The 24,342-nt window shown below is 62.9% G+C and overlaps 1 protein-coding gene across 2 annotated transcripts in view; it reads left to right on the plus strand.

Annotated features, from left to right (window-relative positions):
- Window positions 1-24,342, plus strand: part of lrrc71 (leucine rich repeat containing 71) — a 131,356-nt gene that overhangs the window by 95,614 nt on the left and 11,400 nt on the right. The gene's annotated exons all lie outside the window — the stretch shown is intronic.

Here is a 24,342-nt window from a genome sequence, read left to right on the forward strand (position 1 = left end):
CCTGCTCCCTCAGCACTGACCATCCCAGTACCTGCTGCTCCCTGAGCACTGACCATCCCAGTACCTGCTCCCTCAGCACTGACCATCCCAGTACCTGGTCCCTCAGCACTGACCATCCCAGTACCTGATGCCCCCCTCAGCACTGACCATCCCAGTACCTGCTGCCTCAGCGCTGACCATCCCAGTACCTGCCCCCCTCAGCACTGACCATCCCAGCACCTGCTGCCTCAGCGCTGACCATCCTAGTACCTGCCCCCTCAGCACTGACCATCCCAGCACCTGCTCCCTCAGCGCTGACCATCCCAGTACCTGCTCCCTCAGCACTGACCATCCCAGTACCTGCTCCCTCAGCACTGACCATCCCAGCACCTGCCCACTCAGCACTGACCATCCCAGCACCTGCTCCCTCAGCGCTGACCATCCCAGTACCTGCTTCCTCAGCGCTGACCATCCCAGTACCTGCTCCCTCAGCACTGACCATCCCAGTACCTGCTGCCCCCCTCAGCACTGACCATCCCAGTACCTGCTGCTCCCTCAGCACTGACCATCCCAGTACCTGCCCCCTCAGCACTGACCATCCCAGCACCTGCTCCCTCAGCGCTGACCATCCCAGTACCTGCTCCCTCAGCACTGACCATCCCAGTACCTGCTGCCCCCCTCAGCACTGACCATCCCAGTACCTGCTGCCCCCCTCAGCGCTGACCATCCCAGTACCTGCTCCCTCAGCACTGACCATCCCAGTACCTGCTGCCCCCCTCAGCGCTGACCATCCCAGTACCTGCTCCCTCAGCGCTGACCATCCCAGTACCTGCTCCCTCAGCGCTGACCATCCCAGTACCTGCTCCCTCAGCACTGACCATCCCAGCACCTGCTCCCTCAGCGCTGACCATCCCAGTACCTGCTCCCTCAGCACTGACCTTCCCAGTACCTGCTGCCCCCCTCAGCACTGACCATCCCAGTACCTGCTGCCCCCCTCAGCGCTGACCATCCCAGTACCTGCTCCCTCAGCACTGACCATCCCAGTACCTGCTGCCCCCCTCAGTGCTGACCATCCCAGTACCTGCTGCCCCTCAGCGCTGACCATCCCAGTACCTGCTCCCTCAGCGCTGGCCATCCCAGTACCTGCTCCCTCAGCACTGACCATCCCAGTACCTGCTGCCCCCCTCAGCACTGACCATCCCAGTACCTGCTGCCCCCCTCAGCGCTGACCATCCCAGTACCTGCTCCCTCAGCACTGACCATCCCAGTACCTGCTGCCCCCCTCAGTGCTGACCATCCCAGTACCTGCTGCCCCCCTCAGTGCTGACCATCCCAGTACCTGCTGCCCCCCTCAGCACTGACCATCCCAGCACCTGCTCCCTCAGCGCTGACCATCCCAGTACCTGCTCCCTCAGCACTGACCTTCCCAGTACCTGCTGCCCCCCTCAGCACTGACCATCCCAGTACCTGCTGCCCCCTCAGCGCTGACCATCCCAGTACCTGCTCCCTCAGCACTGACCATCCCAGTACCTGCTGCCCCCCTCAGTGCTGACCATCCCAGTACCTGCTGCCCCCTCAGCGCTGACCATCCCAGTACCTGCTCCCTCAGCACTGACCATCCAGTACCTGCTGCCCCCCTCAGCGCTGACCATCCCAGTACCTGCTCCCTCAGCGCTGACCATCCCAGTACCTGCTCCCTCAGCGCTGACCATCCCAGTACCTGCTCCCTCAGCACTGACCATCCCACCACCTGCTCCCTCAGCGCTGACCATCCCAGTACCTGCTCCCTCAGCACTGACCATCCCAGTACCTGCTGCCCCCCTCAGCACTGACCATCCCAGTACCTGCTGCCCCCCTCAGCGCTGACCATCCCAGTACCTGCTCCCTCAGCACTGACCATCCCAGTACCTGCTGCCCCCCTCAGCACTGACCATCCCAGTACCTGCTGCTCCCTCAGCACTGACCATCCCAGTACCTGCTCCCTCAGCACTGACCATCCCAGTTCCTGCTCCCTCAGCACTGACCATCCCAGTACCTGCTGCCCCCCTCAGTGCTGACCATCCCAGTACCTGCTCCCTCAGCACTGACCATCCCAGTACCTGCTCCCTCAGCGCTGACCATCCCAGTACCTGCTCCCTCAGCGCTGACCATCCCAGTACCTGCTCCCTCAGCGCTGACCATCCCAGTACCTGCTCCCTCAGCACTGACCATCCCAGTACCTGCTGCCCCCCTCAGCACTGACCATCCCAGTACCTGCTGCCCCCCTCAGCACTGACCATCCCAGTATCTGCTGCCCCCCTCAGCGCTGACCATCCCAGTACCTGCTCCCTCAGCACTGACCATCCCAGTACCTGCTGCCCCCTCAGCGCTGACCATCCCAGTACCTGCTCCCTCAGCGCTGACCATCCCAGTACCTGCTCCCTCAGCGGTGACCATCCCAGTACCTGTTCCCTCAGCACTGACCATCCCAGCACCTGCTCCCTCAGCGCTGACCATCCCAGTACCTGCTCCCTCAGCACTGACCATCCCAGTACCTGCTGCCCCCCTCAGCACTGACCATCCCAGTACCTGCTGCCCCCCTCAGCGCTGACCATCCCAGTACCTGCCCCCTCAGCACTGACCATCCCAGTACCTGCTGCCCCCTCAGCGCTGACCATCCCAGTACCTGCTCCCTCAGCACTGACCATCCCAGTACCTGCCCCTCAGCACTGACCATCCCAGTACCTGCTGCTCCCTGAGCACTGACCATCCCAGTACCTGCTCCCTCAGCACTGACCATCCCAGTACCTGCTCCCTCAGCACTGACCATCCCAGTACCTGCTGCTCCCTCAGCACTGACCATCCCAGTACCTGCCCCCTCAGCACTGACCATCCCAGTACCTGCTCCCTCAGCACTGACCATCCCAGTACCTGCTCCCTCAGCACTGACCATCCCAGTACCTGCCCCACTCAGCGCTGACCATCCCAGTACCTGCCCCCTCAGCGCTGACCATCCCAGTACCTGCTCCCTCAGCACTGACCATCCCAGTACCTGCCCCACTCAGCGCTGACCATCCCAGTACCTGCTCCCTCAGCACTGACCATCCCAGTACCTGCTGCCCACTCAGCACTGACCATCCCAGTACCTGCTGCTCCCTCAGCACTGACCATCCCAGTTCCTGCTCCCTCAGCGCTGACCATCCCAGTACCTGCTCCCTCAGCACTGACCATCCCAGTACCTGCTGCCCCCCTCAGCACTGACCATCCCAGTACCTGCTGCCCCCCTAAGCGCTGACCATCCCAGTACCTGCTCCCTCAGCGCTGACCATCCCAGTACCTGCTCCCTCAGCGCTGACCATCCCAGTACCTGCTCCCTCAGCGCTGACCATCCCAGTACCTGCTCCCTCAGCACTGACCATCCCACCACCTGCTCCCTCAGCGCTGACCATCCCAGTACCTGCTCCCTCAGCACTGACCATCCCAGTACCTGCTGCCCCCTCAGCACTGACCATCCCAGTACCTGCTGCCCCCCTCAGCGCTGACCATCCCAGTACCTGCTCCCTCAGCACTGACCATCCCAGTACCTGCTGCCCCCTCAGCACTGACCATCCCAGTACCTGCTGCTCCCTCAGCACTGACCATCCCAGTACCTGCTCCCTCAGCACTGACCATCCCAGTACCTGCTCCCTCAGCACTGACCATCCCAGTACCTGCTGCCCCCCTCAGTGCTGACCATCCCAGTACCTGCTCCCTCAGCACTGACCATCCCAGTACCTGCTCCCTCAGCGCTGACCATCCCAGTACCTGCTCCCTCAGCGCTGACCATCCCAGTACCTGCTCCCTCAGCACTGACCATCCCAGTACCTGCTGCCCCCCTCAGCGCTGACCATCCCAGTACCTGCTCCCTCAGCGCTGACCATCCCAGTACCTGCTCCCTCAGCGGTGACCATCCCAGTACCTGTTCCCTCAGCACTGACCATCCCAGCACCTGCTCCCTCAGCGCTGACCATCCCAGTACCTGCTCCCTCAGCACTGACCATCCCAGTACCTGCTGCCCCCCTCAGCACTGACCATCCCAGTACCTGCTGCCCCCTCAGCGCTGACCATCCCAATACCTGCCCCCTCAGCACTGACCATCCCAGTACCTGCTGCCCCCCTCAGCGCTGACCATCCCAGTACCTGCTCCCTCAGCACTGACCATCCCAGTACCTGCCCCCTCAGCACTGACCATCCCAGTACCTGCTGCTCCCTCAGCACTGACCATCCCAGTACCTGCTCCCTCAGCACTGACCATCCCAGTACCTGCTCCCTCAGCACTGACCATCCCAGTACCTGCTGCTCCCTCAGCACTGACCATCCCAGTACCTGCCCCCTCAGCACTGACCATCCCAGTACCTGCTGCTCCCTCAGCACTGACCATCCCAGTACCTGCTCCCTCAGCACTGACCATCCCAGTACCTGCCCCCTCAGCGCTGACCATCCCAGTACCTGCTCCCTCAGCACTGACCATCCCAGTACCTGCCCCACTCAGCGCTGACCATCCCAGTACCTGCTCCCTCAGCACTGACCATCCCAGCACCTGCTGCCCACTCAGCACTGACCATCCCAGTACCTGCTACTCCCTCAGCACTGACCATCCCAGTTCCTGCTCCCTCAGCACTGACCATCCCAGTACCTGCTCCCTCAGCACTGACCATCCCAGTACCTGCTGCCCCCTCAGCACTGACCATCCCAGTACCTGGTGCCCCGTCAGCGCTGACCATCCCAGTACCTGCTCCCTCAGCCCTGACCATCCCAGTTCCTGCTCCCTCAGCGCTGACCATCCCAGTACCTGCTTCCTCAGCACTGACCATCCCAGTACCTGCTGCCCCCCGCAGCGCTGACCATCCCAGTACCTGCTCCCTCAGCGCTGACCATCCCAGTACCTGCTCCCTCAGCACTGACCATCCCATTACCTGCTGCTCCCTCAGCGCTGACCATCCCAGTACCTGCTGCCCCCTCAGCACTGACCATCCCAGTACCTGCTCCCTCAGCACTGACCATCCCAGTACCTGCTGCTCCCTCAGCACTGACCATCCCAGTACCTGCTGCCCCCCTCAGTGCTGACCATCCCAGTACCTGCCCCCTCAGCACTGACCATCCCAGCACCTGCTGCCCCCCTCACGCACTGACCATCCCAGTACCTGCTGCCCCCCTCAGCGCTGACCATCCCAGTACCTGCCCCCTCAGCACTGACCATCCCAGTACCTGCTGCTCCCTCAGCACTGACCATCCCAGTACCTGCTCCCTCAGCACTGACCATCCCAGTACCTGCTCCCTCAGCACTGACCATCCCAGTTCCTGCTCCCTCAGCGCTGACCATCCCAGTACCTGCTGCTCCCCTCAGCACTGACCATCCCAGTACCTGCTCCCTCAGCTCTGACCATCCCAGTACCTGCTCCCTTAGCGCTGACCATCCCAGTACCTGCTGCTCCCTCAGCGCTGACCATCCCAGTACCTGCCCCCTCAGCGCTGACCATCCCAGTACCTGCTGCCCCCTCAGCACTGACCATCCCAGTACCTGCTGCCCCCTCAGCGCTGACCATCCCAGTTCCTGCTCCCTCAGCACTGACCATCCCAGTACCTGCTGCCCCCTCAGCACTGACCATCCCAGTACCTGCTGCCCCCCTCAGCGCTGACCATCCCAGTACCTGCTCCCTCAGCACTGACCATCCCAGTACCTGCTCCCTCAGCACTGACCATCCCAGTACCTGCTGCCCCCCTCAGCGCTGACCATCCCAGTACCTGCTGCCTCAGCGCTGACCATCCCAGTACCTGCCCCCCTCAGCACTGACCATCCCAGCACCTGCTGCCTCAGCGCTGACCATCCTAGTACCTGCCCCCTCAGCACTGACCATCCCAGCACCTGCTCCCTCAGCACTGACCATCCCAGCACCTGCTGCCTCAGCGCTGACCATCCTAGTACCTGCCCCCTCAGCACTGACCATCCCAGCACCTGCTCCCTCAGCGCTGACCATCCCAGTACCTGCTCCCTCAGCACTGACCATCCCAGTACCTGCTCCCTCAGCACTGACCATCCCAGTACCTGCCCCCTCAGCACTGACCATCCCAGTACCTGCTCCCTCAGCGCTGACCATCCCAGTACCTGCTCCCTCAGCGCTGACCATCCCAGTACCTGCTCCCTCAGCACTGACCATCCCAGTACCTGCTGCCCCCTCAGCACTGACCATCCCAGTACCTGCTGCCCCCCTCAGCGCTGACCATCCCAGTACCTGCTCCCTCAGCGCTGACCATCCCAGTACCTGCTCCCTCAGCGCTGACCATCCCAGTACCTGCTCCCTCAGCACTGACCATCCCAGTACCTGCTCCCTCAGCGCTGACCATCCCAGTACCTGCTCCCTCAGCACTGACCATCCCAGTACCTGCTGCCCCCCTCAGCACTGACCATCCCAGTACCTGCTGCCCCCCTCAGCGCTGACCATCCCAGTACCTGCTCCCTCAGCACTGACCATCCCAGTACCTGCTGCCCCCCTCAGTGCTGACCATCCCAGTACCTGCTCCCTCAGCACTGACCATCCCAGTACCTGCTGTCCCCCTCAGCGCTGACCATCCCAGTACCTGCTGTCCCCCTCAGCACTGACCATCCCAGTACCTGCTGTCCCCCTCAGCACTGACCATCCCAGTACCTGCTGCTCCCTCAGCACTGACCATCCCAGTACCTGCCCCCTCAGCACTGACCATCCCAGTACCTGCTCCCTCAGCGCTGACCATCCCAGTACCTGCTCCCTCAGCGCTGACCATCCCAGTACCTGCTCCCTCAGCACTGACCATCCCAGTACCTGCAGCCCCCCTCAGCACTGACCATCCCAGTACCTGCTGCCCCCCTCAGCACTGACCATCCCAGTACCTGCTGCCCCCCTCAGCACTGACCATCCCAGTACCTGCTGCCCCCCTCAGCACTGACCATCCCAGTACCTGCTCCCTCAGCACTGACCATCCCAGTACCTGCTGCCCCCCTCAGCGCTGAACATCCCAGTACCTGCTCCCTCAGCGCTGACCATCCCAGTACCTGCTCCCTCAGCGGTGACCATCCCAGTACCTGCTCCCTCAGCACTGACCATCCCAGTACCTGCTCCCTCAGCGCTGACCATCCCAGTACCTGCTCCCTCAGCACTGACCTCCCAGTACCTGCTGCCCCCCTCAGCACTGACCATCCCAGTACCTGCTGCCCCCCTCAGCGCTGACCATCCCAGTACCTGCCCCCTCAGCACTGACCATCCCAGTACCTGCTGCCCGCCTCAGCGCTGACCATCCCAGTACCTGCTCCCTCAGCACTGACCATCCCAGTACCTGCTGCTCCCTCAGCACTGACCATCCCAGTACCTGCTCCCTCAGCACTGACCATCCCAGTACCTGCTCCCTCAGCACTGACCATCCCAGTACCTGCTGCCCCCCTCAGCACTGACCATCCCAGTACCTGCTGCCTCAGCGCTGACCATCCCAGTACCTGCCCCCCTCAGCACTGACCATCCCAGCACCTGCTGCCTCAGCGCTGACCATCCCAGTACCTGCTCCCTCAGCACTGACCATCCCAGTACCTGCTCCCTCAGCGCTGACCATCCCAGTACCTGCTCCCTCAGCACTGACCATCCCAGTACCTGCTCCCTCAGCACTGACCATCCCAGTACCTGCCCCCTCAGCACTGACCATCCCAGCACCTGCTCCCTCAGCGCTGACCATCCCAGTACCTGCTCCCTCAGCGCTGACCATCCCAGTACCTGCTCCCTCAGCACTGACCATCCCAGTACCTGCTGCCCCCCTCAGCACTGACCATCCCAGTACCTGCTGCTCCCTCAGCACTGACCATCCCAGTACCTGCCCCCTCAGCACTGACCATCCCAGCACCTGCTCCCTCAGCGCTGACCATCCCAGTACCTGCTCCCTCAGCACTGACCATCCCAGTACCTGCTGCCCCCCTCAGCACTGACCATCCCAGTACCTGCTGCCTCCCTCAGCGCTGACCATCCCAGTACCTGCTCCCTCAGCACTGACCATCCCAGTACCTGCTGCCCCCCTCAGCGCTGACCATCCCAGTACCTGCTCCCTCAGCGCTGACCATCCCAGTACCTGCTCCCTCAGCGCTGACCATCCCAGTACCTGCTCCCTCAGCGCTGACCATCCCAGCACCTGCTCCCTCAGCGCTGACCATCCCAGTACCTGCTCCCTCAGCACTGACCATCCCAGTACCTGCTGCCCCCCTCAGCACTGACCATCCCAGTACCTGCTGCCCCCCTCAGCGCTGACCATCCCAATACCTGCCCCCTCAGCACTGACCATCCCAGTACCTGCTGCCCCCCTCAGCGCTGACCATCCCAGTACCTGCTCCCTCAGCACTGACCATCCCAGTACCTGCCCCCTCAGCACTGACCATCCCAGTACCTGCTGCTCCCTGAGCACTGACCATCCCAGTACCTGCTCCCTCAGCACTGACCATCCCAGTACCTGCTGCTCCCTCAGCACTGACCATCCCAGTACCTGCTCCCTCAGCACTGACCATCCCAGTACCTGCTCCCTCAGCACTGACCATCCCAGTACCTGCTGCTCCCTCAGCACTGACCATCCCAGTACCTGCCCCCTCAGCACTGACCATCCCAGTACCTGCTCCCTCAGCACTGACCATCCCAGTACCTGCTCCCTCAGCACTGACCATCCCAGTACCTGCCCCCTCAGCGCTGACCATCCCAGTACCTGCTCCCTCAGCGCTGACCATCCCAGTACCTGCCCCACTCAGCGCTGACCATCCCAGTACCTGCTCCCTCAGCACTGACCATCCCAGTACCTGCTGCCCACTCAGCACTGACCATCCCAGTACCTGCTACTCCCTCAGCACTGACCATCCCAGTACCTGCTCCCTCAGCACTGACCATCCCAGTACCTGCTCCCTCAGCACTGACCATCCCAGTACCTGCTGCCCCCTCAGCACTGACCATCCCAGTACCTGCTGCCCCCTCAGCGCTGACCATCCCAGTACCTGCTCCCTCAGCCCTGACCATCCCAGTACCTGCTCCCTCAGCGCTGACCATCCCAGTACCTGCTCCCTCAGCACTGACCATCCCAGTACCTGCTGCCCCCCTCAGCACTGACCATCCCAGTACCTGCTGCCCCCCTCAGCGCTGACCATCCCAGTACCTGCTCCCTCAGCGCTGACCATCCCAGTACCTGCTCCCTCAGCGCTGACCATCCCAGTACCTGCTCCCTCAGCGCTGACCATCCCAGTACCTGCTCCCTCAGCACTGACCATCCCACCACCTGCTCCCTCAGCGCTGACCATCCCAGTACCTGCTCCCTCAGCACTGACCATCCCAGTACCTGCTGCCCCCTCAGCACTGACCATCCCAGTACCTGCTGCCCCCCTCAGCGCTGACCATCCCAGTACCTGCTCCCTCAGCACTGACCATCCCAGTACCTGCTGCCCCCTCAGCACTGACCATCCCAGTACCTGCTCCCTCAGCACTGACCATCCCAGTACCTGCTCCCTCAGCACTGACCATCCCAGTACCTGCTGCCCCCCTCAGTGCTGACCATCCCAGTACCTGCTCCCTCAGCACTGACCATCCCAGTACCTGCTCCCTCAGCGCTGACCATCCCAGTACCTGCTCCCTCAGCGCTGACCATCCCAGTACCTGCTCCCTCAGCACTGACCATCCCAGTACCTGCTGCCCCCCTCAGCACTGACCATCCCAGTACCTGCTGCCCCTCAGCACTGACCATCCCAGTATCTGCTGCCCCCCTCAGCGCTGACCATCCCAGTACCTGCTCCCTCAGCACTGACCATCCCAGTACCTGCTGCCCCCCTCAGCGCTGACCATCCCAGTACCTGCTCCCTCAGCGCTGACCATCCCAGTACCTGCTCCCTCAGCACTGACCATCCCAGTACCTGCTCCCTCAGCACTGACCATCCCAGTACCTGCTCCCTCAGCGCTGACCATCCCAGTACCTGCTCCCTCAGCACTGACCATCCCAGTACCTGCTGCCCCCCTCAGCACTGACCATCCCAGTACCTGCTGCCCCCCTCAGCGCTGACCATCCCAATACCTGCCCCCTCAGCACTGACCATCCCAGTACCTGCTGCCCCCCTCAGCGCTGACCATCCCAGTACCTGCTCCCTCAGCACTGACCATCCCAGTACCTGCCCCCTCAGCGCTGACCATCCCAGTACCTGCTGCTCCCTCAGCACTGACCATCCCAGTACCTGCTCCCTCAGCACTGACCATCCCAGTACCTGCTCCCTCAGCACTGACCATCCCAGTACCTGCTGCTCCCTCAGCACTGACCATCCCAGTACCTGCCCCCTCAGCACTGACCATCCCAGTACCTGCTGCTCCCTCAGCACTGACCATCCCAGTACCTGCTCCCTCAGCACTGACCATCCCAGTACCTGCCCCCTCAGCGCTGACCATCCCAGTACCTGCTCCCTCAGCACTGACCATCCCAGTACCTGCCCCACTCAGCGCTGACCATCCCAGTACCTGCTCCCTCAGCACTGACCATCCCAGTACCTGCTGCCCCTCAGCACTGACCATCCCAGTACCTGCTACTCCCTCAGCACTGACCATCCCAGTACCTGCTCCCTCAGCACTGACCATCCCAGTACCTGCTCCCTCAGCACTGACCATCCCAGTACCTGCTGCCCCCTCAGCACTGACCATCCCAGTACCTGCTGCCCCTCAGCGCTGACCATCCCAGTACCTGCTCCCTCAGCCCTGACCATCCCAGTACCTGCTCCCTCAGCGCTGACCATCCCAGTACCTGCTTCCTCAGCACTGACCATCCCAGTACCTGCTGCCCCCCGCAGCGCTGACCATCCCAGTACCTGCTCCCTCAGCGCTGACCATCCCAGTACCTGCTCCCTCAGCACTGACCATCCCATTACCTGCTGCTCCCTCAGCGCTGACCATCCCAGTACCTGCTGCCCCTCAGCACTGACCATCCCAGTACCTGCTTCCTCAGCACTGACCATCCCAGTACCTGCTGCTCCCTCAGCACTGACCATCCCAGTACCTGCTGCCCCCCTCAGTGCTGACCATCCCAGTACCTGCCCCCTCAGCACTGACCATCCCAGTACCTGCTGCCCCCCTCACGCACTGACCATCCCAGTACCTGCTGCCCCCCTCAGCGCTGACCATCCCAGTACCTGCCCCCTCAGCACTGACCATCCCAGTACCTGCTGCTCCCTCAGCACTGACCATCCCAGTACCTGCTCCCTCAGCACTAACCATCCCAGTACCTGCTGCCCCCCTCAGCGCTGACCATCCCAGTACCTGCCCCCTGAGCACTGACCATCCCAGTACCTGCTCCCTCAGCACTGACCATCCCAGTTCCTGCTCCCTCAGCGCTGACCATCCCAGTACCTGCTGCTCCCCTCAGCACTGACCATCCCAGTACCTGCTCCCTCAGCTCTGACCATCCCAGTACCTGCTCCCTTAGCGCTGACCATCCCAGTACCTGCTGCTCCCTCAGCGCTGACCATCCCAGTACCTGCCCCCTCAGCGCTGACCATCCCAGTACCTGCTGCCCCTCAGCACTGACCATCCCAGTACCTGCTGCCCCCTCAGCGCTGACCATCCCAGTTCCTGCTCCCTCAGCACTGACCATCCCAGTACCTGCTGCCCCCCTCAGCACTGACCATCCCAGTACCTGCTGCCCCCCTCAGCGCTGACCATCCCAGTACCTGCTCCCTCAGCACTGACCATCCCAGTACCTGCTCCCTCAGCACTGACCATCCCAGTACCTGCTGCCCCCCTCAGCGCTGACCATCCCAGTACCTGCTGCCTCAGCGCTGACCATCCCAGTACCTGCCCCCCTCAGCACTGACCATCCCAGCACCTGCTGCCTCAGCGCTGACCATCCTAGTACCTGCCCCCTCAGCACTGACCATCCCAGCACCTGCTCCCTCAGCACTGACCATCCCAGCACCTGCTGCCTCAGCGCTGACCATCCTAGTACCTGCCCCCTCAGCACTGACCATCCCAGCACCTGCTCCCTCAGCGCTGACCATCCCAGTACCTGCTCCCTCAGCACTGACCATCCCAGTACCTGCTCCCTCAGCACTGACCATCCCAGCACCTGCCCCCTCAGCACTGACCATCCCAGCACCTGCTCCCTCAGCGCTGACCATCCCAGTACCTGCTCCCTCAGCGCTGACCATCCCAGTACCTGCTCCCTCAGCACTGACCATCCCAGTACCTGCTGCCCCCTCAGCACTGACCATCCCAGTACCTGCTGCTCCCTCAGCACTGACCATCCCAGTACCTGCCCCCTCAGCACTGACCATCCCAGCACCTGCTCCCTCAGCGCTGACCATCCCAGTACCTGCTCCCTCAGCACTGACCATCCCAGTACCTGCTGCCCCCCTCAGCACTGACCATCCCAGTACCTGCTGCCCCCCTCAGCGCTGACCATCCCAGTACCTGCTCCCTCAGCGCTGACCATCCCAGTACCTGCTCCCTCAGCGCTGACCATCCCAGTACCTGCTCCCTCAGCACTGACCATCCCACCACCTGCTCCCTCAGCGCTGACCATCCCAGTACCTGCTCCCTCAGCACTGACCATCCCAGTACCTGCTGCCCCCCTCAGCACTGACCATCCCAGTACCTGCTGCCCCCCTCAGCGCTGACCATCCCAGTACCTGCTCCCGCAGCACTGACCATCCCAGTACCTGCTGCCCCCCTCAGTGCTGACCATCCCAGTACCTGCTCCCTCAGCACTGACCATCCCAGTACCTGCTGTCCCCCTCAGCGCTGACCATCCCAGTACCTGCTGTCCCCCTCAGCACTGACCATCCCAGTACCTGCTGTCCCCCTCAGCACTGACCATCCCAGTACCTGCTGCTCCCTCAGCACTGACCATCCCAGCACCTGCCCCCTCAGCACTGACCATCCCAGCACCTGCTCCCTCAGCGCTGACCATCCCAGTACCTGCTCCCTCTGCGCTGACCATCCCAGTACCTGCTCCCTCAGCACTGTCCATCCCAGTACCTGCAGCCCCCCTCAGCACTGACCATCCCAGTACCTGCTGCCCCCCTCAGCACTGACCATCCCAGTACCTGCTGCCCCCTCAGCACTGACCATCCCAGTACCTGCTGCCCCCCTCAGCACTGACCATCCCAGTACCTGCTCCCTCAGCACTGACCATCCCAGTACCTGCTCCCTCAGCACTGACCATCCCAGTACCTGCTGCCCCCCTCAGCGCTGACCATCCCAGTACCTGCTCCCTCAGCGCTGACCATCCCAGTACCTGCTCCCTCAGCGGTGACCATCCCAGTACCTGCTCCCTCAGCACTGACCATCCCAGCACCTGCTCCCTCAGCGCTGACCATCCCAGTACCTGCTCCCTCAGCACTGACCTCCCAGTACCTGCTGCCCCCCTCAGCACTGACCATCCCAGTACCTGCTGCCCCCCTCAGCGCTGACCATCCCAGTACCTGCCCCCTCAGCACTGACCATCCCAGTACCTGCTGCCTGCCTCAGCGCTGACCATCCCAGTACCTGCTCCCTCAGCACTGACCATCCCAGTACCTGCTGCTCCCTGAGCACTGACCATCCCAGTACCTGCTCCCTCAGCACTGACCATCCCAGTACCTGCTCCCTCAGCACTGACCATCCCAGTACCTGCTGCCCCCCTCAGCACTGACCATCCCAGTACCTGCTGCCTCAGCGCTGACCATCCCAGTACCTGCCCCCCTCAGCACTGACCATCCCAGCACCTGCTGCCTCAGCGCTGACCATCCTAGTACCTGCCCCCTCAGCACTGACCATCCCAGCACCTGCTCCCTCAGCGCTGACCATCCCAGTACCTGCTCCCTCAGCACTGACCATCCCAGTACCTGCTCCCTCAGCACTGACCATCCCAGCACCTGCCCCCTCAGCACTGACCATCCCAGCACCTGCTCCCTCAGCGCTGACCATCCCAGTACCTGCTCCCTCAGCGCTGACCATCCCAGTACCTGCTCCCTCAGCACTGACCATCCCAGTACCTGCTGCCCCCCTCAGCACTGACCATCCCAGTACCTGCTGCTCCCTCAGCACTGACCATCCCAGTACCTGCCCCCTCAGCACTGACCATCCCAGCACCTGCTCCCTCAGCGCTGACCATCCCAGTACCTGCTCCCTCAGCACTGACCATCCCAGTACCTGCTGCCCCCCTCAGCACTGACCATCCCAGTACCTGCTGCCTCCCTCAGCGCTGACCATCCCAGTACCTGCTCCCTCAGCACTGACCATCCCAGTACCTGCTGCCCCCTCAGCGCTGACCATCCCAGTACCTGCTCCCTCAGCGCTGACCATCCCAGTACCTGCTCCCTCAGCGCTGACCATCCCAGTACCTGCTCCCTCAGCACTGACCATCCCAGCACCTGCTCCCTCAGCGCTGACCATCCCAGTACCTGCTCCCTCAGCACTGACCATCCCAGTACCTGCTGCCCCCCTCAGCACTGACCATCCCAGTACCTGCTGCCCCCCTCAGCGCTGACCATCCCAATACCTGCCCCCTCAGCACTGACCATCCCAGTACCTGCTGCCCCCCTCAGCGCTGACCATCCCAGTACCTGCTCCCTCAGCACTGACCATCCCAGTACCTGCCCCCTCAGCACTGACCATCCCAGTACCTGCTGCTCCCTGAGCACTGACCATCCCAGTACCTGCTCCCTCAGCACTGACCATCCCAGTACCTGCTGCTCCCTCAGCACTGACCATCCCAGTACCTGCTCCCTCAGCACTGACCATCCCAGTACCTGCTCCCTCAGCACTGACCATCCCAGTACCTGCTGCTCCCTCAGCACTGACCATCCCAGTACCTGCCCCCTCAGCACTGACCATCCCAGTACCTGCTCCCTCAGCACTGACCATCCCAGTACCTGCTCCCTCAGCACTGACCATCCCAGTACCTGCCCCCTCAGCGCTGACCATCCCAGTACCTGCTCCCTCAGCGCTGACCATCCCAGTACCTGCCCCACTCAGCGCTGACCATCCCAGTACCTGCTCCCTCAGCACTGACCATCCCAGTACCTGCTGCCCCTCAGCACTGACCATCCCAGTACCTGCTACTCCCTCAGCACTGACCATCCCAGTACCTGCTCCCTCAGCACTGACCATCCCAGTACCTGCTGCCCCCTCAGCACTGACCATCCCAGTACCTGCTGCCCCCTCAGCGCTGACCATCCCAGTACCTGCTCCCTCAGCCCTGACCATCCCAGTACCTGCTCCCTCAGCGCTGACCATCCCAGTACCTGCTTCCTCAGCACTGACCATCCCAGTACCTGCTGCCCCCCGCAGCGCTGACCATCCCAGTACCTGCTCCCTCAGCGCTGACCATCCCAGTACCTGCTCCCTCAGCACTGACCATCCCATTACCTGCTGCTCCCTCAGCGCTGACCATCCCAGTACCTGCTGCCCCCTCAGCACTGACCATCCCAGTACCTGCTTCCTCAGCACTGACCATCCCAGTACCTGCTGCTCCCTCAGCACTGACCATCCCAGTACCTGCTGCCCCCCTCAGTGCTGACCATCCCAGTACCTGCCCCCTCAGCACTGACCATCCCAGCACCTGCTGCCCCCCTCACGCACTGACCATCCCAGTACCTGCTGCCCCCCTCAGCGCTGACCATCCCAGTACCTGCCCCCTCAGCACTGACCATCCCAGTACCTGCTGCTCCCTCAGCACTGACCATCCCAGTACCTGCTCCCTCAGCACTAACCATCCCAGTACCTGCTGCCCCCCTCAGCGCTGACCATCCCAGTACCTGCCCCCTCAGCACTGACCATCCCAGTACCTGCTCCCTCAGCACTGACCATCCCAGTTCCTGCTCCCTCAGCGCTGACCATCCCAGTACCTGCTGCTCCCCTCAGCACTGACCATCCCAGTACCTGCTCCCTCAGCACTGACCATCCCAGTACCTGCTCCCTTAGCGCTGACCATCCCAGTACCTGCTGCTCCCTCAGCGCTGACCATCCCAGTACCTGCCCCCTCAGCGCTGACCATCCCAGTACCTGCTGCTCCCTCAGCGCTGACCATCCCAGTACCTGCCCCCTCAGCGCTGACCATCCCAGTACCTGCTGCCCCCCTCAGCACTGACCATCCCAGTACCTGCTGCCCCCCTCAGCGCTGACCATCCCAGTACCTGCTCCCTCAGCACTGACCATCCCAGTACCTGCTCCCTCAGCACTGACCATCCCAGTACCTGCTGCCCCCCTCAGCACTGACCATCCCAGTACCTGCTGCCTCAGCGCTGACCATCCCAGTACCTGCCCCCCTCAGCACTGACCATCCCAGCACCTGCTGCCTCAGCGCTGACCATCCTAGTACCTGCCCCCTCAGCACTGACCATCCCAGTACCTGCTCCCTCAGCGCTGACCATCCCAGTACCTGCTCCCTCAGCACTGACCATCCCAGTACCTGCTCCCTCAGCACTGACCATCCCAGTACCTGCCCCCTCAGCACTGACCATCCCAGCACCTGCTCCCTCAGCGCTGACCATCCCAGTACCTGCTCCCTCAGCGCTGACCATCCCAGTACCTGCTCCCTCAGCACTGACCATCCCAGTACCTGCTGCCCCCCTCAGCACTGACCATCCCAGTACCTGCTGCTCCCTCAGCACTGACCATCCCAGTACCTGCCCCCTCAGCACTGACCATCCCAGTACCTGCTCCCTCAGCGCTGACCATCCCAGTACCTGCTCCCTCAGCACTGACCATCCCAGTACCTGCTGCCCCCCTCAGCACTGACCATCCCAGTACCTGCTGCCCCCCTCAGCGCTGACCATCCCAGTACCTGCTCCCTCAGCGCTGACCATCCCAGTACCTGCTCCCTCAGCACTGTCCATCCCAGTACCTGCAGCCCCCCTCAGCACTGACCATCCCAGTACCTGCTGCCCCCCTCAGCACTGACCATCCCAGTACCTGCTGCCCCCCTCAGCACTGACCATCCCAGTACCTGCTGCCCCCCTCAGCACTGACCATCCCAGTACCTGCTCCCTCAGCACTGACCATCCCAGTACCTGCTCCCTCAGCACTGACCATCCCAGTACCTGCTGCCCCCCTCAGCGCTGAACATCCCAGTACCTGCTCCCTCAGCGCTGACCATCCCAGTACCTGCTCCCTCAGCGGTGACCATCCCAGTACCTGCTCCCTCAGCACTGACCATCCCAGCACCTGCTCCCTCAGCGCTGACCATCCCAGTACCTGCTCCCTCAGCACTGACCTCCCAGTACCTGCTGCCCCCCTCAGCACTGACCATCCCAGTACCTGCTGCCCCCCTCAGCGCTGACCATCCCAGTACCTGCCCCCTCAGCACTGACCATCCCAGTACCTGCTGCCTGCCTCAGCGCTGACCATCCCAGTACCTGCTCCCTCAGCACTGACCATCCCAGTACCTGCTGCTCCCTGAGCACTGACCATCCCAGTACCTGCTCCCTCAGCACTGACCATCCCAGTACCTGCTCCCTCAGCACTGACCATCCCAGTACCTGCTGCCCCCCTCACCACTGACCATCCCAGTACCTGCTGCCTCAGCGCTGACCATCCCAGTACCTGCCCCCCTCAGCACTGACCATCCCAGCACCTGCTGCCTCAGCGCTGACCATCCTAGTACCTGCCCCCTCAGCACTGACCATCCCAGCACCTGCTCCCTCAGCGCTGACCATCCCAGTACCTGCTCCCTCAGCACTGACCATCCCAGTACCTGCTCCCTCAGCACTGACCATCCCAGCACCTGCCCCCTCAGCACTGACCATCCCAGCACCTGCTCCCTCAGCGCTGACCATCCCAGTACCTGCTCCCTCAGCGCTGACCATCCCAGTACCTGCTCCCTCAGCACTGACCATCCCAGTACCTGCTGCCCCCCTCAGCACTGACCATCCCAGTACCTGCTGCTCCCTCAGCACTGACCATCCCAGTACCTGCCCCCTCAGCACTGACCATCCCAGCACCTGCTCCCTCAGCGCTGACCATCCCAGTACCTGCTCCCTCAGCACTGACCATCCCAGTACCTGCTGCCCCCCTCAGCACTGACCATCCCAGTACCTGCTGCCTCCCTCAGCGCTGACCATCCCAGTACCTGCTCCCTCAGCACTGACCATCCCAGTACCTGCTGCCCCCCTCAGCGCTGACCATCCCAGTACCTGCTCCCTCAGCGCTGACCATCCCAGTACCTGCTCCCTCAGCGCTGACCATCCCAGTACCTGCTCCCTCAGCACTGACCATCCCAGCACCTGCTCCCTCAGCGCTGACCATCCCAGTACCTGCTCCCTCAGCACTGACCATCCCAGTACCTGCTGCCCCCCTCAGCACTGACCATCCCAGTACCTGCTGCCCCCCTCAGCGCTGACCATCCCAATACCTGCCCCCTCAGCACTGACCATCCCAGTACCTGCTGCCCCCCTCAGCGCTGACCATCCCAGTACCTGCTCCCTCAGCACTGACCATCCCAGTACCTGCCCCCTCAGCACTGACCATCCCAGTACCTGCTGCTCCCTGAGCACTGACCATCCCAGTACCTGCTCCCTCAGCACTGACCATCCCAGTACCTGCTGCTCCCTGAGCACTGACCATCCCAGTACCTGCTCCCTCAGCACTGACCATCCCAGTACCTGCTCCCTCAGCACTGACCATCCCAGTACCTGCTGCTCCCTCAGCACTGACCATCCCAGTACCTGCCCCCTCAGCACTGACCATCCCAGTACCTGCTCCCTCAGCACTGACCATCCCAGTACCTGCTCCCTCAGCACTGACCATCCCAGTACCTGCCCCCTCAGCGCTGACCATCCCAGTACCTGCTCCCTCAGCGCTGACCATCCCAGTACCTGCCCCACTCAGCGCTGACCATCCCAGTACCTGCTCCCTCAGCACTGACCATCCCAGCACCTGCTGCCCACTCAGCACTGACCATCCCAGTACCTGCTACTCCCTCAGCACTGACCATCCCAGTACCTGCTCCCTCAGCACTGACCATCCCAGTACCTGCTGCCCCCTCAGCACTGACCATCCCAGTACCTGGTGCCCCCTCAGCGCTGACCATCCCAGTACCTGCTCCCTCAGCCCTGACCATCCCAGTTCCTGCTCCCTCAGCGCTGACCATCCCAGTACCTGCTTCCTCAGCACTGACCATCCCAGTACCTGCTGCCCCCCGCAGCGCTGACCATCCCAGTACCTGCTCCCTCAGCGCTGACCATCCCAGTACCTGCTCCCTCAGCACTGACCATCCCATTACCTGCTGCTCCCTCAGCGCTGACCATCCCAGTACCTGCTGCCCCCTCAGCACTGACCATCCCAGTACCTGCTTCCTCAGCACTGACCATCCCAGTACCTGCTGCTCCCTCAGCACTGACCATCCCAGTACCTGCTGCCCCCCTCAGTGCTGACCATCCCAGTACCTGCCCCCTCAGCACTGACCATCCCAGCACCTGCTGCCCCCCTCACGCACTGACCATCCCAGTACCTGCTGCCCCCCTCAGCGCTGACCATCCCAGTACCTGCCCCCTCAGCACTGACCATCCCAGTACCTGCTGCTCCCTCAGCACTGACCATCCCAGTACCTGCTCCCTCAGCACTAACCATCCCAGTACCTGCTGCCCCCCTCAGCGCTGACCATCCCAGTACCTGCCCCCTGAGCACTGACCATCCCAGTACCTGCTCCCTCAGCACTGACCATCCCAGTTCCTGCTCCCTCAGCGCTGACCATCCCAGTACCTGCTGCTCCCCTCAGCACTGACCATCCCAGTACCTGCTCCCTCAGCACTGACCATCCCAGTACCTGCTCCCTTAGCGCTGACCATCCCAGTACCTGCTGCTCCCTCAGCGCTGACCATCCCAGTACCTGCCCCCTCAGCGCTGACCATCCCAGTACCTGCTGCTCCCTCAGCGCTGACCATCCCAGTACCTGCCCCCTCAGCGCTGACCATCCCAGTACCTGCTGCCCCCCTCAGCACTGACCATCCCAGTACCTGCTGCCCCCCTCAGCGCTGACCATCCCAGTACCTGCTCCCTCAGCACTGACCATCCCAGTACCTGCTCCCTCAGCACTGACCATCCCAGTACCTGCTGCCCCCCTCAGCACTGACCATCCCAGTACCTGCTGCCTCAGCGCTGACCATCCCAGTACCTGCCCCCCTCAGCACTGACCATCCCAGCACCTGCTGCCTCAGCGCTGACCATCCTAGTACCTGCCCCCTCAGCACTGACCATCCCAGCACCTGCTCCCTCAGCGCTGACCATCCCAGTACCTGCTCCCTCAGCACTGACCATCCCAGTACCTGCTCCCTCAGCACTGACCATCCCAGCACCTGCCCCCTCAGCACTGACCATCCCAGCACCTGCTCCCTCAGCGCTGACCATCCCAGTACCTGCTCCCTCAGCGCTGACCATCCCAGTACCTGCTCCCTCAGCACTGACCATCCCAGTACCTGCTGCCCCCCTCAGCACTGACCATCCCAGTACCTGCTGCTCCCTCAGCACTGACCATCCCAGTACCTGCCCCCTCAGCACTGACCATCCCAGCACCTGCTCCCTCAGCGCTGACCATCCCAGTACCTGCTCCCTCAGCACTGACCATCCCAGTACCTGCTGCCCCCCTCAGCACTGACCATCCCAGTACCTGCTGCCCCCCTCAGCGCTGACCATCCCAGTACCTGCTCCCTCAGCGCTGACCATCCCAATACCTGCTCCCTCAGCGCTGACCATCCCAGTACCTGCTCCCTCAGCACTGACCATCCCACCACCTGCTCCCTCAGCGCTGACCATCCCAGTACCTGCTCCCTCAGCACTGACCATCCCAGTACCTGCTGCCCCCCTCAGCACTGACCATCCCAGTACCTGCTGCCCCCCTCAGCGCTGACCATCCCAGTACCTGCTCCCTCAGCACTGACCATCCCAGTACCTGCTGCCCCCCTCAGTGCTGACCATCCCAGTACCTGCTCCCTCAGCACTGACCATCCCAGTACCTGCTGTCCCCCTCAGCGCTGACCATCCCAGTACCTGCTGTCCCCCTCAGCACTGACCATCCCAGTACCTGCTGTCCCCCTCAGCACTGACCATCCCAGTACCTGCTGCTCCCTCAGCACTGACCATCCCAGTACCTGCCCCCTCAGCACTGACCATCCCAGCACCTGCTCCCTCAGCGCTGACCATCCCAGTACCTGCTCCCTCTGCGCTGACCATCCCAGTACCTGCTCCCTCAGCACTGACCATCCCAGTACCTGCTCCCTCAGCACTGACCATCCCAGTACCTGCTGCCCCCCTCAACACTGACCATCCCAGTACCTGCTGCCTCAGCGCTGACCATCCCAGTACCTGCCCCCCTCAGCACTGACCATCCCAGCACCTGCTGCCTCAGCGCTGACCATCCTAGTACCTGCCCCCTCAGCACTGACCATCCCAGCACCTGCTCCCTCAGCGCTGACCATCCCAGTACCTGCTCCCTCAGCACTGACCATCCCAGTACCTGCTCCCTCAGCACTGACCATCCCAGCACCTGCCCCCTCAGCACTGACCATCCCAGCACCTGCTCCCTCAGCGCTGACCATCCCAGTACCTGCTCCCTCAGCGCTGACCATCCCAGTACCTGCTCCCTCAGCACTGACCATCCCAGTACCTGCTCCCTCAGCACTGACCATCCCAGTACCTGCTCCCTCAGCACTGACCATCCCAGCACCTGCCCCCTCAGCACTGACCATCCCAGCACCTGCTCCCTCAGCGCTGACCATCCCAGTACCTGCTCCCTCAGCGCTGACCATCCCAGTACCTGCTCCCTCAGCGCTGACCATCCCAGTACCTGCTGCCCCCCTCAGCACTGACCATCCCAGTACCTGCCCCCTCAGCACTGACCATCCCAGCACCTGCTCCCTCAGCGCTGACCATCCCAGTACCTGCTCCCTCAGCACTGACCATCCCAGTACCTGCTGCCCCCCTCAGCACTGACCATCCCAGTACCTGCTGCCCCCCTCAGCGCTGACCATCCCAGTACCTGCTCCCTCAGCACTGACCATCCCAGTACCTGCTGCCCCCCTCAGCGCTGACCATCCCAGTACCTGCTCCCTCAGCGCTGACCATCCCAGTACCTGCTCCCTCAGCGCTGACCATCCCAGTACCTGCTCCCTCAGCACTGACCATCCCAGCACCTGCTCCCTCAGCGCTGGCCATCCCAGTACCTGCTCCCTCAGCACTGACCATCCCAGTACCTGCTGCCCCCCTCAGCACTGACCATCCCAGTACCTGCTGCCCCCCTCAGCGCTGACCATCCCAGTACCTGCTCCCTCAGCACTGACCATCCCAGTACCTGCTGCCCCCCTCAGTGCTGACCATCCCAGTACCTGCTGCCCCCCTCAGCGCTGACCATCCCAGTACCTGCTGCCCCCCTCAGCGCTGACCATCCCAGTACCTGCTCCCTCAGCGCTGACCATCCCAGTACCTGCTCCCTCAGCGCTGACCATCCCAGTACCTGCTCCCTCAGCACTGACCATCCCACCACCTGCTCCCTCAGCGCTGACCATCCCAGTACCTGCTCCCTCAGCACTGACCATCCCAGTACCTGCTGCCCCCCTCAGCACTGACCATCCCAGTACCTGCTGCCCCCCTCAGCGCTGACCATCCCAGTACCTGCTCCCTCAGCACTGACCATCCCAGTACCTGCTGCCCCCCTCAGCACTGACCATCCCAGTACCTGCTGCTCCCTCAGCACTGACCATCCCAGTACCTGCTCCCTCAGCACTGACCATCCCAGTTCCTGCTCCCTCAGCACTGACCATCCCAGTACCTGCTGCCCCCCTCAGTGCTGACCATCCCAGTACCTGCTCCCTCAGCACTGACCATCCCAGTACCTGCTCCCTCAGCGCTGACCATCCCAGTACCTGCTCCCTCAGCACTGACCATCCCAGTACCTGCTGCCCCCCTCAGCACTGACCATCCCAGTACCTGCTGCCCCCCTCAGCACTGACCATCCCAGTATCTGCTGCCCCCCTCAGCGCTGACCATCCCAGTACCTGCTCCCTCAGCACTGACCATCCCAGTACCTGCTGCCCCCCTCAGCGCTGAACATCCCAGTACCTGCTCGCTCAGCGCTGACCATCCCAGTACCTGCTCCCTCAGCGGTGACCATCCCAGTACCTGTTCCCTCAGCACTGACCATCCCAGCACCTGTTCCCTCAGCGCTGACCATCCCAGTACCTGCTCCCTCAGCACTGACCATCCCAGTACCTGCTGCCCCCCTCAGCACTGACCATCCCAGTACCTGCTGCCCCCCTCAGCGCTGACCATCCCAGTACCTGCCCCCTCAGCACTGACCATCCCAGTACCTGTTGCCCCCCTCAGCGCTGACCATCCCAGTACCTGCTCCCTCAGCACTGACCATCCCAGTACCTGCCCCCTCAGCACTGACCATCCCAGTACCTGCTGCTCCCTGAGCACTGACCATCCCAGTACCAGCTCCCTCAGCACTGACCATCCCAGTACCTGCTCCCTCAGCACTGACCATCCCAGTACCTGCTGCTCCCTCAGCACTGACCATCCCAGTACCTGCCCCCTCAGCACTGACCATCCCAGTACCTGCTCCCTCAGCACTGACCATCCCAGTACCTGCTCCCTCAGCACTGACCATCCCAGTACCTGCCCCACTCAGCGCTGACCATCCCAGTACCTGCCCCCTCAGCGCTGACCATCCCAGTACCTGCTCCCTCAGCACTGACCATCCCAGTACCTGCCCCACTCAGCGCTGACCATCCCAGTACCTGCTCCCTCAGCACTGACCATCCCAGCACCTGCTGCCCACTCAGCACTGACCATCCCAGTACCTGCTGCTCCCTCAGCACTGACCATCCCAGTTCCTGCTCCCTCAGCACTGACCATCCCAGTACCTGCTCCCTCAGCACTGACCATCCCAGTACCTGCTGCTCCCTCAGCGCTGACCATCCCAGTACCTGCTGCTCCCTCAGCACTGACCATCCCAGTACCTGCTGCTCCCTCAGCGCTGACCATCCCAGTTCCTGCTCCCTCAGCGCTGACCATCCCAGTACCTGCTCCCTCAGCACTGACCATCCCAGTACCTGCTCCCTCAGCTCTGACCATCCCAGTACCTGCTCCCTCAGCGCTGACCATCCCAGTTCCTGCTCCCTCAGCGCTGACCATCCCAGTACCTGCCCCACTCAGCGCTGACCATCCCAGTACCTGCTCCCTCAGCACTGACCATCCCAGTACCTGCTCCCTCAGCACTGACCATCCCAGCACCTGCTGCTCCCTCAGCACTGACCATCCCAGTACTTGCTCCCTCAGCGCTGACCATCCCAGTACCTTCTCCCTCAGCACTGACCATCCCAGTACCTGCTCCCTCAGCGCTGACCAT

Source organism: Hemiscyllium ocellatum, chromosome 50, assembly GCF_020745735.1.
Source record: "Hemiscyllium ocellatum isolate sHemOce1 chromosome 50, sHemOce1.pat.X.cur, whole genome shotgun sequence".
NCBI lineage: Eukaryota > Metazoa > Chordata > Chondrichthyes > Orectolobiformes > Hemiscylliidae > Hemiscyllium > Hemiscyllium ocellatum.